Raw genomic sequence first — 13,811 nt, 5'->3', positions numbered from 1 at the left:
CTTGGTGTCAGGATGAATCATAGAAAGCTGCTATCATACCTTATTTCTGACTTGAAAAGGTTTTTGTGGTTCTTCAGTGCGGTGCCACAACTGCAGGGTCAAATCAGCCTTCTACCCATAGCATTTCTGAAGTCGGAGAGTGGCGCTGGAGAAGTGATTATGCTGACAGGAGATGAAAGCTATGCCTGTGCTTCCCAAACTCGCTGGAGATGAGGCAAGTCCATCCATCGCAGGAGGTGCCTGGCCAGGTTTTGACATGACGGCTGTGCCCATGCCGCAGGCGTTGCCTGCTGTGCGGGTGGCTGAGAGCACGGCGGAGCAGGACGCGTGCTGCTGCCTGCCCGTGGCTCCTTGCCCATGCAGGGGATGGGCCTTGGGGTCACAAGGAGGTGGGCACTGGTGGCTGGGCAAATTAGAGGCAACAGGAGGTGGGAAGGGGCTACAGCCATGAGGGAAGGGGCAGCCCCCAGTTCCAGGACTGCAAGTCCTTAAGGAGTGAAATGTAAGCAAAGTCTGGAGAAGTGGTAACATCTTGTAAGGTACTCCACAGGGACTAGGGAGAATCATAGGGTAGCCGAACGGAGCCAGGAAAAACGGGCTGTTGAGCCAGAACTGCCATCTCAGCTCCACGGATTGATCTGCCAGAGTGTGATCTCTGGAAGTCTTTTAAAATGAAATACAGGTGTTCAGAGGCTGTGTGAGCACAGGCCTGGTGACTGGCCATACCAGAGTCAATCGTTAGGAGCTCACAGTGAGAAATAGCATCCTGTGGCATATAATGCACAGGGACCAGCGTAGTATATGTAATGCTATTTGGGAACCAGAGCATAAGTTAGCTGCTGTGGGGTACCCTCTGGAGGAGTTGCTGCCTATGTGACTGTGGGGGGAGGCAGGGGAGATGAGCAGGTGACTCCGGTGATGTGTTACACCTTGCTCTGGGGCTGCAGCAGGACGGCCTGCTGCTGGGCAGCCTGCTCTTTGCCACAGTGTTCTTTCGAGCAAATTTTTATTTAAATGCAATTGGAATTTTAAGCCTGAAGTTTTCCCAGAAGAGACATTTAATATAAGCCCAGCTGGCCTTTTTAGATGAAATTATTTATTAATCAATTTTTTGTCATTAGCCACCAGGAGGCACACCTGTAAAATCACTTTAACTATATAAAAAATTCACAGTTTCCCAGTCTCATAATTTATGTAATTTTGCTGCAGGGAGTTCATTTTGAAGAGAAAAGGATGACAGATTGGATGTTTGAGCACCACTCCGAAGGTTTTTTTAAGTTCATTTTCCTTTCAAATTGACTAACCCTCTCTCAAATCATCACCAGATTTTTCTCTATCCAATCCCTTAAACATTTCCGTACCGCCAAAGGTTTCTGTCTTACCAATACAGTATTCTGCCTTTTGTTGCTTTCAGAGATAACTCTGTTTTCCAGGTCTGTAGCTCCCTGTTGAACCTGACACAGCCTTTAGCCAGAGATAAATACAGTGAAAGAAAAATGTTGAGAAGTTGTCCCTTCCCCTCTGGACACAGGGACATAAAGCAGTGTTCTTTCTGCCAGGGCAAATGAATTTTCTTGAGCTTTCTGCATTGCTTTTTTGGGCAGAGGAACATTTTTTCTGCTTGTGTTTTTATTCTGTTTGGCCGATTGAGTTAAGAGGTCATTTGCTAAAACCCACGGGAAACTAGACCATGACTGAATTTACTTCAGCCCACTTAGTAGGGGAGGCACAGACATGATGGTGTGAAACACTGCGTGAAGGAGACCTTTGGGAGGCAAGGAGCCTACTTCTGTCCCCTCTAAGGACAAGCAGCCTCAAGTTACACCATGGATGTCAGAGGGGCAGTGCTCCCCAGGATAGCTCAACTGCCTCTTGTCTTCAGGGCATAATTTTTTTACAGTGAAACTTGGCATCCTCCAGCCCCGTCTCATGTGTAGATCTGACGAAAAAGATTAAGTCAGAAAATCTAACATCAGTCAGGTGGAAATGTGCCAGTCTGCTCCTGTGACATGAACGTTCCTCCTCAGCTGCATTTGTACCAAGCATGGGAGAGTGTGGAGATGGCTGACGAGACAGCAGCAGCAGAAAATCCTCTGCACCACTTCTTCTGAGTTGGGGCAACTTAGAGCAAAGCTGCTCTGAGGTAATTTCGATCATTTTAAGGGTCATTGTCTATGTGTTGAACCTTGGCATTGCTGGGCAAGGGTCAAACAAATTCCACAGATAAAATCACAGGCAACACAAGTTGTTGGTCATTAACAACACTTCTGTGCTTCATAAAGGTGAACTATCGAAAAAAAAGATCTAATCGGGAAAAGATTAAGAATTAATCAAAGGAACTGGATTGCCTGAAGTTGCTCAGGGGTGGTGAACCTCTTCTGAGGTCCCACAGGCAGGGAAACAAGTTACTGCTGAGCTGGGTGGGGTGAAGGGAGGTAGAAGGGGGCTTTTATGTGTAAGTGTTCTGGAGATGCTCTGGTACCATCATAAATCTGGTGTAGTTATTTTATGTTATGAAATGATATATTTGAAGCCACATTGAAGCCCTCACTGCCCTTCAATGCCCATTTCACTCCTCTGCCAAAGGAAGAGACAAAACCTGTCTTTAAAAAATTGATGCGATTTAAAGCTTAAAGAAAAGGTATTTCAGCTCCTGCACGGCAAATAGAACACAATGGATTTCAAGAGTGAGTAAGATGTTCTCCATGGGATTATGTTACCTAATGCATAAAGCTTAAAACCTCCAAGCCTTGAATTTCCCATAAGTTTTTACAAGTTGTCAATGCTGGATCAAACATTGCTGTTTTTCTCCCGAAAGGTCAAAATTTACTTTAAATGTGAGGATGGCTCACGGTTCCTAAAATATCATTTCAGTGATTGTGGTGGAATTGGAATTAATAGAGCCTGTCAGGCTGCGATACAAATGGCTGAAAAATCTCATCCCTTCACCATTCATCAAACATTGAGCATGGATTTGCTGTGGTGCTGAATTCAGTATTCAGGTATTCATAACTTTTAAACACGGTTTTCTTTTTCTCCTTCTTCTAGTGGGTACAAATGAAGAATGAATGGGTCAAGGCTTGTGTTTCACATTCCTCTCTTGTTCAGGCCAAGATTTCTCAGAGCAGCTGGTGATATTGGTCACCTTGAGGGGATCACTTCAAGGCAGGCAAAGGAGATGCACTTTGTAGCTCTAGCAATGTAGCCTCTGCTCTAAGCAGTGCTGTTTGAAAAAAGAAACAAAAGCCACATCTTTGAATTAAGCTCATAAAATAGAGACAGCAGAAAATCACCCCAAAAATCACACACATGTTTGCAAATGTTGATTCCATTCCAGTATCAGGGCTTTGCAGGTGTTAATGGCTCTCAGTGGCCCTGACCAGGCTCACCTGGAGCCTCCACCTGCACCCCCTACACATGGCCCGAGAGCCCAGTCTCAACTCAACCTTGTGCCCATCTCCCTGTCTCGCACCAGGCATGCTATAGCTGTGGCTGCCTCCTATTTCTTCTCTGTCCCCATCTCCTGGATGGGCCTTAATTTATGTTGTAGCTTTGCTTTTGGATTTATCTTGTGCTGTTCTGAATAGGCTTTGAGTTTTTGCCTGGAAAATCCCCCTTTGTTGAAACTATTGCTTTGAGAAGTGTAGTTTGGAAATGCGGATTTCATTCTGACTTATCTGCAGGCTCAAGAAAGATTTGTGTACCTCTTTGTTTCAAAGCAATCTCTTGTGGTCTGTGTCCTGCTGTACGCTATGTCAGAAGCAAATGTGAAGTTGCATGTATATGCTGCTTTTGGGAATGGCATTAAAATAGACAAGTGACAAAGTATTCTTACAGAAGAATTTGATGCTTGGTAAGAAAGCAATATCCACAGTTATTTTTGAGATTAAGATTTAGTAATGTTTTTTTTCTCATGTATAAGGAAGCTCAGTAAAACACATTTACTTGATGTTGCTGTAATTTGGCATGTAATTTTGCCACAAGGCAAAGATTCATCCCAAATCAATTCAAAAAACTGCTCAAGAAAGAGAAAAAATATACTAAAATATGTCACAGTATGTCTTGGTATATGAATCAAATCCCTGGCCAAGGGCAGGGAGCAGAGGTCGGATGTTAGCTCTGCTAGTGGTGTTAGAATGTAAAGGTCACAGAAATCGATGGAGGCTCCGTCAAAATTGTATTTCTGATCATCTGCGGGCTCTCATAGGTGGAGCTTAGGAATAGAATTTAAGGAAGAAGTATTCTTGGCTTGGTTACTGGTAGCTGTGGTTGATTTGCACGCTCCCTGGCTTTCCCACCTGTGAAATGAGAGGATAATGTCAGTGTCCTGTGCAAAATGTTTCAATACCTGAAGATGACAGGCACCATCCAAGACAGTCGTATTTTCATTTCTGTGAGATTTCTAGTATGTTTTAGTCCCATTAAGTCTGTTACATGTAATAAGTTTACATTCCCCTTGGAGAAAGGAACACATATTCTTCATTGTTTGCAAGTTCAGGGCATACTGTGTAACTGAGCCTGATAAATTTGTTTTTTGGGTGGTAATAGCAGCAACAGTAATGTTCAACGTTATATATTTGGGTTATGGTAAGGGATTTGTCCATGGTTGGTGGAGCAAAGTAAGGTAAGGCTGGACAAGTCTTGATCTGGTGTGGGCACAATTGGCCTGTGTTATCCTCAGGAAAGAACATTTGGCCTAGAAAGCAGTGGCTTAGGTGAAATGGGGTTATATTTGGCAGCACATAGAATTGGCTAGCATTTAAATATAGTTTTTGGATTGGTGGAATATGAGAAAGGGAGATATTGATTGCTGGACAAAATGCTGAATCAGACCACTGTTGACCAACATAGGAATCCATCTGCAAACTGCCGGATCAGCAAATTGCGGCTTGTGCTAGGAGCTAGCATTTAAATTGATTTAACATTTATTTTCTAATAGCTAGGTACCACAGCAGCCAGAAATGTTTCATCACTTGTTTTTCTATAGTTATTTTGCCTGGGATAACAACGCACATTATTCTGTCCTGGAGATTGAATTTGCACAATTTGCAGTTGATTCTGTAACTTTTTGCTTTTTTAAGGACTATGGAAGGAAAATTTCAGAAGCTGTTTTCTTTAAGCACTGCACAGTCCAGAATTTCAAATTATGTTTTTTGTTTGTTTGTTTGTTTGTTTTTCTATTGAAATAGCTCTTTAAATAGATTTATTCGCGGATGTGATGACTGGCCCCTGGAATCTCTGTAAATACATTAGGAAGTAATGACAAGATACTTGCAAATGTAATGGTGTTCAGCCTCTGGAAATATGGTGAGTTGCTGAAATGCTGCGATACAAATGCCAGGGATTTGACAGTGTTTCTTGAACAAAGCCATTGAAGAAGACAGCGAGGATGTGAATTAGAAAGGAAAGGGATGAAGATTCAACCTACAGATCCAGAATATTGTTCTGCTGTGCTACCCTCAATAGAAGTCGATTTTTCACATTTTTTACCCCCCAGAAATACTGGTCAGGAAAATAGCATTCTTCTAGTTTTCTGAAATATAGGAATTAAATTACTTTGATTGTCTGCAAAAGAGCTCTGATATAGAGGAATTTGGCTGCCAAGAGAACAAAAATCAGCCTCACGAGGAAAACAGAGTAAAACAAGCTAGTGGCTGGGGACAGATTCTGTTCTGAATTTTATACCTACTAATATTTTGCTCACCATCAGAAGCTGCCTTTACAAAATGTCTTGCTGTGCCTTCATATTTCAGAGCTAAATTCACTGTTGGGCTTTCTTCTCCATTAGGGAAGGTGTATTCACAGGGAATTATTTATTTTTGGGGGGAGGAAATTAAAGAAGGTGTGTATCTTAATGTTAAACCTTACACTCACTGAGCACCATTTTTACCATGAGAATAACTTAAGCTAAAAACAACTTTGGAGTGTCAAGGGCTTCTGTCAGTTTGCGACTTCAGGGCTATTGCACCACAAACCAAATTACAGGTAATTGTAAAAGGCAAGCTTCATTAGAGCCAAGCAACCAAAAAGACAGAACAGACCAAAGAACGTCATCTGCTTCTGTTGGGATTCTGATTAACTTGTACATCTCTGGAGTATTGTGACAGATATTACGTTTTCACAATAGTCACTAGATGTAGCTAAAAACTCAACAGTTTATTAAGTCAAAAGCAATGTTCCATGAGAGCACTTCAGCTTTTGGCTGTGAGTAGTTTAATATGTTTGTTGCAGGGGCTCCCAAGGGTTTCATTCTTAGTGATACTATCAAAGTGATCTTGTGGTTGTTCCCTTTCCACTTGAGACCAGTTTTGCACCTTGTGGTAGGTCCCACCACACGCAGGGTTTGGTAGTCTTGGTGCTGGGCTCATCTGGCGGCTGATCTGCCATTGATGCTAAGCTATGGTGTGTATGCTTCATGGGTAGCAAACATCCCTGTCTGGGGGGGTCAGAGCTTGGTTACTGACCTTGGGCAGCATGAGGAAGGTTTTGGAAAGTTGGCAGTGAAATGTGTGCATTTCCATGACTTCAGAAACCTGTACTACCTTTGTGAAAGTGGAGGAGTGGCGTAAAGTATTGGAAAAGATTTCCTGGGGAATGGATTTGGCTTTAAACAGGATCGTTGGTTCCATAGCTGATGCTCCAACAAACATTGTTGACATGAAGCAGTTTTTATCAATCGTGTTTGATGGTGCAGATTGGTGGTGATGCAGAGCTGAAGGTGGCTCTGAGCAGATTCTGTTCCGGTGTATAATGAATGATAAATGCTGCTGAATGCAGGCAGTGAGGAAACAGTGTGTTTTCTCTTTCTTGCCAGAGCAAATAAAATAGTGTCCACAGAAACCAGACCACTGGTCTGTCGCATTTGTTCAGCTTCAAAACTGGTAGTTTTATAAGCCTCTTTAGCATGACACAGCTATCCCTTTTTGCATTGAATCCCTGAGGTTTCCCTCATATCACGCAGGTTTGCATCAGGTAAAGATCTGGGTGCTCCAGGATGATTCCCCACAACTACTCATCTCACTTTGCCTATTAATTTAACAGCTGCGCTCTGAAAAACATGTCAGCAGAGCAGGACAAATTAAGAAGTTTGGAAGAATGTCCCTGTCCTGATCGAGGAAGGACTCAATCTAATTCAGCCTCCACATCTGTTTACGGTGTCAAATAAACAGCTCTGTACTTTCAAAAAACAGAGCAGGTCATAAAGAAACCATTTTGAAAAGCTGAATAAAAGAAATTGGAAAGCCAAGAAAGTGGCTTTTTGAAAGCTCTTCAATTGACAAAGGAAGCAAAAATCAAAGAGCAGAAAGAGAAAATTGTGTAAGCATTATTAATCTCAAAGGGTGACTTGTCAGCAAGTGAACTGCATGGGAGATAAATGTGGACAATGGAAACTTCAATGCAGCTTATAAATGGGGACAGAATACAGTTCAGGCTGAAGTCTCGGAACCCCACTGGGGCAGATAACCCGCGACAGAAGTCGTCTTCAATTAAAACTCTTGGTGCGCTACAAAGGTGACCTTGAAAATGGCACTCAGAAAAGAGATTTTGTTCCTAAGGTGCTGATAGGGACTGTACCTAATGGAACCAAATGTAGTATCAATCATGCTTATGGCTTGTGGCACGGCGCCAAGCGGCTGATTGTAGCTTTTGCTCTGGTCATGTGGTTGTTCCCCAGCTCCAGAATGTCAGAGCAACCATTTGGGGGAACCTATCAGTGTTTGGCTTTTCTCCAGGAGTTATTCCAAGACTTGGAAATATGTCGAGACCAGAGCATAGGGGGCTGCAGTTCCGCTTGCAGTGCCCTGTCTGGTAGATTCTTAGGGGCACTTTGCAGCAACAGACAGATCCCCAGTGTCCTCGCATCTGCAGTGCATTTACTCCCATTTCCAATGATGGTGAGCACTACCCTGGCAGAGCAGCAGCCTTCTGTCCTCAGCTGCTGCTGCTTTTTCTTGAACATAATTAAACAGAGTGCAGACATAGGGGGAATCAGCCTCCAGAGCCATATTTGCAGCTCTGAATTAATTTGCAAGATAAGAAAGGAAATTTACAGAATCATTCCAACGCTCTCAGGAAAGATTAAGTACATCCATGATGCTATAGAGTTAAAGCAAGTTGCACTCCTTCCTGAGGGCAGAGAGGTTTTTATAATGCCGTTGTATGCACCAGGTAAAATTAAGGTAGTGTTGATAGACCTGATATTTAAAATCTCACCAGTATGTTATTCTTTTGAATTACTTTACTCATTTCCAACCTCTATTATCCTCCGTACTGCAGATGATGGAATGAACACACGGTGATCCTGAGTATGCAGTAGTGATAAGGAATGTTGTAGGCACGCTTACTGTATTGAAAAGCTTGGTGTAGGGCTATGGGAGTAAGGGGAGTGTTTGGTATGCTGAGGACTTTATCTCCATTTGCCTGTTTTCGAAAAGAAGGTTCGGATTTTCTTTGTACCTGAAAGAGGTTAAGGCAGGCATAAATGCCAATTCAGAAGACTTGATGCAGGTTAAAGAAAATGGAGATAATCAGCAAGTAAGATTTATTCTCTTTTGATAGCATGTTTCTTTCCATGAAGTGTTTTCCATGCTGCTCAGACACCTGTCTGCCTTGTGCTGACCATGTCGCAGGCAGGACTCGCTTTTTTTTACCGGCACCTGGCTCTGCTGCTGTGTCCCTTCCTCCTGGATGAAAAGCTTGCTGCTCTCTTCCCTGCCTCGCTGTTGGCTTGTGTATGGATGCATTTAATGTTAAACCTTGGCAGATAACGTGGCCATTTGTAACGCCTTGTCAGCAAGGCTTCTCCTCACATTGCCTGACTTGACAGTGAGTAGTTCAAGCCAGTTGCCACTTGTTTCAGGTAGACAGAGTAGTAGTTGTCTTTGCCTGTATTTGTGGTTTGGTATTGTTCCCTACCTGGCCTGGGAGCCTGGTTTGCCTGGATGCTCCCTCAGGCTACAAAAGAAAAGCCATTGGAGGGGATCTGTTTTAAAGCTCCATGGGACTGCTGTCAGTTCTGTGTTCAGTCCAGTTGCCCAGCAGTATGCCTGGCTCAGTTAGCAGGGCTGTGGGTGGAAGGACCACTAAGTGTTTTGTGATCCAGTCTGTACAGGGGCAGGGCAGGCATTCCCTCAGTACTCAGACCTGATGGCTTTGGTCCCAGCTGCACAGCTGCATTAAATGATGGATGGCCTTTTGTTGCATTTGTCCTTTCGGGTAAGTATGGTTGCATTGTGACGGTGCCATGAGCACACAACTGGCTGGGTGGTAGAGGCATGCCAGGGAAATTATGCATTGAGAAGCTGTGCATGTGGAAAAAATGCCTGAGGGAGTCCTCTGGAGCCAATGTCAATCTCCTCTAGACTGAAACGCCAGCAGAGAGCTTCTTAACAGGGAGATGTTTTGTACTAGGATCAGAAAAGCTGCCACAAAAAGCAAACCAGGTACGTGGGCGACCTGCTCCTGTACAGATCCAGTCCTTCCCTATGGGCTGTACACAAAGCATCGAGTCTGGTTAAAGCTGTAGTTCCAAATCCTGCACATGTAGTGTTTTCTGCCAGAAGGGGGAGAAACAGAGTCAGAGCCTCCCTGAGAGCAGAAGCCTTCCCTGCCACGCCAAAGCCACGCGTGCTTTTGTGTGCGCTCACCTGGGTGCCACAGGCACCCTCCCTCAGCTCTGCCCGGGGTCCCTGCATTCACTGCACCCCTGCGAGGAAACTCCCAGCCCTTTGGCCGTGGGAGATGAGGCAGCGTGTGGGACGTTTAAGTGTGATGGTGTTTTTCTGTGTGAATTTAAGAGGCTTAACCTTCATCCCATCTGAAGCGTGAGGTGCCGGTGTGGGTCTTCACAAAAAGCCTCAGTCACCTCCCTCAGCAGATGCGAGGGACTTACTGCCAGGGAACTGCACCTTTTGTAATGAAGGTTGGTGACTGTAATCCCCGAAAATGCTGCTTGGGGAAATATATTTCAGTGGAATAACTCATTGAACTTCTAATTCACTGAAATTGCCTACAGTCTATTCTGAACATGATTTAGTGGATTGTTTGGAATGGTACATGTCAATTTGGTGGAGCCTGGTGCTGAGGGTCCATTACTTTGTTCGTTCTGCAGCCCCCTGAGTGCTCCCAGGGAGTGTTTGCACCATCAGCGGAGCCATTTCATGCAGGGAGGATCTTGGAGGATCTTGTGAATTTCATTAAATGTAAGATAAGCTAATCAGCTTTTCCTTCGTTAATGTACTGTATAAGCTAAATGTGCCACTGCTGTGAGTTTTATTTTGGACACCAAAAATATCTCTGGTAACACTGAAGCAGGACAATTAGTCTAAAATTTACGCTGTTTGCTCCTGCTGCAAAAAAGACTAATGTCACTGTCCCTTCTCTCTGTTAATCTGATCTGTGTATCTGCTGCCTCTCCAATTAGCTTTTTTCTTTTTTTTTTTTTTTTCAAAAGTTAATGAGAGGAAACATTTTGCTTTCTTTCTCCTTGTGAAGATAAGTCTGTTCTGTGTTTTAGAGCTGCCGTTGTAGATTACTGTGTAGTTAATCAAAGCTGAGGCTTAACACTTCAAATCCAGCTGTTTTTGGCAGCAAATGCCAGTGGGTCAGTAAATGCACTTAGCCTAGATTAATATGCCTTAGAGCAATTCTCTTTGGGGAGGAAACAGTTTTCAAGTTAGCATTTATCTTCTGCTAATCCTTGGTTTTCCTTAGATTTCTGAGCTAGGATGGTTTTACAGTGCTCTCACAAACTGCCTGGCAGGTTGCTGGCAGCCTGTTAGACACTCAGGATATATCTTTATTGTAGAGGAACAGGGGCAAATCTTCAGGTGGCGTAAAGCCATTATTGATTTATTGTATTTGCAAAGCTACCTAGTAGTCTCTCTATTCTTAACAAAACATGTGGCTTTTACTTTCTCCCAGTTTTGTTAATGTTATTTCTGGAAATGTGAACAGCAGAATAGGGTTCTGATTTTTCTGCGGTTCAGGGTTGTTCCCTGGAAAACCTGCTATCTTTTAGTTAGACACCTATTCCTTAGTAAGGCCAGGTATGTCCTAAAATAAAATTTCATCTTGTTAACAAGCGAGTATAGGCGGGGATTCAGCATTCACTCATTTCCAGCATTTGGGAATACTAAGGCTCACCTTGGTCATGTTTTATCTACGCTTATGAGGAGATAGGTTAAGACTTGGGTTGCTGTGCCAAAAGAGTCTCTGATAATTTGCTTGGGGAGGAGGGTCAAAGGGAAACCAAACACATTACAGTACCAGTTTCTACCTTTTTTTTTTTTTTCCCATGTTTTTATAGCTTTACCCTGCTATGTCTTGCTAAATAATTCCTATTGCTCTTACTCCTGTACGGCAAAAAAGACCAGAGTAATACAGCATGAAAACCACAGATAATGGGAGTGGGTCCTTTCTTGCTTTCCCACTTCTATAATATGAAATGTCTTGCTGCTCCCTGCTCAGCTGATATTGCTACAGATTATTGGAGTGAAAAGCTGTAAAATAGATCCTTGATGACGCATGTGCTTGAATTTAATGGTTATGAAGAGATTAACCTTGATCCAAGAGGAGTGACAACCTTGTCTTGATTTATAACAAGCAGTTATGATACTGGAGAAACTTAATTGTCTTTGAATGTTCTTTGTATATGCATTGTATTGCATTGGCTGCTGTGCTATTTGCAGAAAAATTGTCAGCATTTCTGAGTAAACACCTACTGACCACCTCAGAAATAGATGGTTGGCTCTATCTAAATCTCAGTATGTGCTTCAGTGGGGCATCCAATACAGATGTGTGATAGCTGCTCATGATTTAGCATCTTTGTGAAGGCAGGTGTATGTATTCAGAGCAGCTAAGCTTTGTTATTACTGTTCTGACCTTTCTCTGAATAAATCTCACTTTTCAGAAACTCCAGGATTTCAATTACCTGGAATACTGTAAATGGCAAGAACGTTGTAAACTCGGAGGGCTTGTATTCCTTAGTAGTAAACAGATCTTATTGAAAGAGAGCATTTAAACACAACGTTAATGCTATGACAGCATGTCTATTAATGATGAGCTTTGCAAGCATCAGAAGAAAACCTGTCTGTACTACTGCTGCCTGGCAGCTTGAATGTTCGCTGAACTCTGCTTTTAAGTGGATTTACAATTTAAAAAGCAAAAATGACTTCAACAGGCAGTAACACTAGGCAATAACATTTTGTTTCAAAGCATAGCCTATCGTGCCATCTCTTCACAATTGAAAACTGCTTTTCTTTAATTCTGCATGAGTGTGCTGAGAAGAGTAGCAATAACTGAAGAATATCTTATTCTCCTCAGATGTGATGTGAGAAGCTGTTATTAAATTTGCCATTTTCAAAAATGTCTTTTGTTGAAGCTTGGTGACTGGCAAATTGCTATAAAATAATACCAAACAGTTAGGAATGCCATCTATATTAAAATAATTTTATTGCTCTGTTCTCACACTTTGATTTAGCTTTTTAGCCTTATTAAAATCCAGAGGGTGAGGTGGCACATGTTTAAATTTGCATACTGATCCATGTTACCTGAAAATTAAATCAAAGATCAAGCCCACAGTGGATATGTATCATCTCATTTGCAACGTTGTGAGTTACTACTTGCACTTCAGGCAAGCTCACATTACAATTTCCCTCCCTTCTGAACATCAGTTTTCTTGGCAAGAGGAATTTGAAGCCACTGATTAGGTTTTTAACTTGGCTTTCCACCACCAGATGGATTTATCAGGACTGAAAGTCTGTTTCTTCTGTCTACTGTGAGATGCAGGGAGGAGCAGGAAAGAATAGCTGGGAGTTACTGGAAAATCATGGGGAGCCCTAAGGTACCCTCCAGATTTCCTGATGCTTGTAAGGGTCAGCATGTCAGAAGCTCTTATTTATGCGTCTGCTGATCATTGAAGGCAAGGGCATCCCTCAATTTCCTTTGTAGCTACAGAAGACTGGCTACCAGCTGGAAAGTTCACTAAGCTTGATTACATCTGGCTGAAAGGCGAAGGATTTCTGGCACAGTAAAGTCATTTCAAACACTGTAGCAGTGTACTGAAAACATCTCACCTGCTTTTATATTTGCTAGCTCTGAAATAAGCAGACATGTTAATACCTGTTTTCCTTATGTGTTCTTCAGCATGGCTTCCTAAGGGTGGCTGGCCAGTATTTTATGGCCAGTATGATTGTGATTTCAGCTTTCTTTGTATTATGCGTTTGCTCACTTTCCCTGTTAAGTAATTGACATACGCTTCTCTTCATTGCCAAAATGTTGGTGTATCTCTTCCTTCCCGCTCTTACTGCTCTTCTGCCAGTTTTGCGGTCCTTCTGCATATTTTTGCATCTTCGAGCTTTTTGCTTTTAACTCTCCCTTGCAGTTGACACCATCTGTATCACACTGCATAGAAGCAGTCTGTCTCAGCGCTGAGTGCTGAAGAGATACAAGTGCAGAAAGCCAAATGAGCTTCCTCACCACTCACTTCACAGCCTGGTGACAGGAGGCCATGCCTGAAGGGGATTTTATTCAGATGGAGACATCAACTGACAGCACTGGATATTGCAGTTGTTGCACACCAGCAAGAGGTCTGTTCCGAGTTTACCTTTTTGGTTTCTTTAGAAAACAGTGACTGGGATATATTGGAAATGAAGCTGGGTTACAGAACATCACTTTTGACTTGTACTTGTGTTGCCAATAACTCTGTCATAGACCAATGCTGCAGAAAAGCAGTTCTGTGGCTACTGTAATGCTTCAGCTGCAAGCTACAGGTGAAGTAAAACTGCAGACAGTCTGTCTACAGAAGGGCT

General features: G+C 42.8%; 1 long non-coding RNA gene across 1 annotated transcript; it reads left to right on the top strand.

Annotated features, from left to right (window-relative positions):
• Positions 1–8,527: 8,527 nt before the first annotated feature.
• On the top strand, positions 8,528–13,583 carry LOC137852948 (uncharacterized). Its single transcript, XR_011094085.1, has 3 exons — positions 8,528–8,826; positions 10,112–10,202; positions 13,385–13,583. It is a non-coding gene; the product is annotated as an uncharacterized lncRNA (long non-coding RNA).
• Positions 13,584–13,811: the final 228 nt, after the last annotated feature.

Source organism: Anas acuta, chromosome 3, assembly GCF_963932015.1.
Source record: "Anas acuta chromosome 3, bAnaAcu1.1, whole genome shotgun sequence".
Classification (NCBI taxonomy): domain Eukaryota; kingdom Metazoa; phylum Chordata; class Aves; order Anseriformes; family Anatidae; genus Anas; species Anas acuta.
Note: the sequence above shows the minus strand (reverse complement) of the source record. Positions and strands in the feature narration are given on the sequence as shown.